The sequence below is a fragment of the Egretta garzetta genome, unplaced genomic scaffold (genome assembly GCF_000687185.1).
Source record: "Egretta garzetta isolate BGI_Z169 unplaced genomic scaffold, ASM68718v1 scaffold215, whole genome shotgun sequence".
Classification (NCBI taxonomy): Eukaryota; Metazoa; Chordata; class Aves; order Pelecaniformes; family Ardeidae; genus Egretta; species Egretta garzetta.
In genome coordinates this window covers 2,701,444-2,702,555 of record NW_009259719.1, presented here as the reverse complement: position 1 = coordinate 2,702,555, position 1,112 = coordinate 2,701,444, and positions in this window count along the sequence as shown.

The window sequence follows — 1,112 nt, the reverse complement described above, 5'->3', positions numbered from 1 at the left end:
GGTCTCCCTGGGTAACAAACCCAGTGGCTTTCACATTTCTGGGATTGCTTTTTTTTTTTTTTTTTTCCTGGGTTGGTTTTTTTTTTTTTTTTTTGAGCTAAATGCAGGTTTTTGATCCCACACCCTGGGGTGTGCTGCTGCATCTTATGTGGGGCTTGGCAAAAATCAATATATGCACCTGAGTTGCACTGTTGGGTTTTCTCCAGCCTCCTTGGTGTGAGCCAACGAGCTTGAAAGAGAAAAAATACCCATGCAGATTCAAGCCCTGCTCACAGTAATTTATTGTCCCTTTGGCCAGTGGCCCTGGGGACTGCCATCAACATGCTGCCCTCCAAGGCAACACGCAGCCCCTCTGTTTGCAGATGATGAGGCGCCTGCTTGAATTTGGTGCAGGGGAGGAAACAGGGGACAAGTGGGGACGTGGAGCCTCCCCTTAGCATCTGTCCTTGGTCCATCCATCCCGTTGCCTGGGGTGGCTTCTCTGGGGGCCCACAGTGGTTAGTGCCTGCAGCTCGGCTGCTGGCATGGGAACCGGTGCTCCTGGTTTGGCATCCCATGCCCTGCTGGGTGCACAGTGTGCTTGGCCTTATTGCTGCCGTGATCACATGGCATTTATCAAACTTGCCTAATTGATGTTTGCAAGTTAATTTATGAGATCCTTCCAAGAAGGCAGTAGCAACACTTGGGGCCATTGGCTATGACTCTTGGTCACAAGGCGCCTCAAAGTGATGGATGAGCCGTGGTCTGAAGTCTTACAGCTGTTACCGCAGGGCTTGTTTTTATTTTTAAGCCCATGATGTCTCTCTAGTTGGTAACATGGGACTGTGCCAGGGTCTGGGGCAGTGCTGCCTGCTCCCATCCCTGGTGCTGCTGGCAGCAGGGAGGATGCACGTCCCCTGGGCAAAGCACTGTTGCAGGGGATCGGCACCCTGGGTGCTCCTGCGTGGCTTTGGGGAGCTGGTGTCCCCACAGCGCTGCTGGGTGCAGGGGTGGCTTTATGTGGCTGTGGGGTCTGGGGGCCAGGGTGATAGAGGCTGCCCCCATGCGTGGAGCTGCGCCCATGCGTGTTTCCCTTCTCACCACCTCCATCGCGGGTAACCATAGAAATCGGT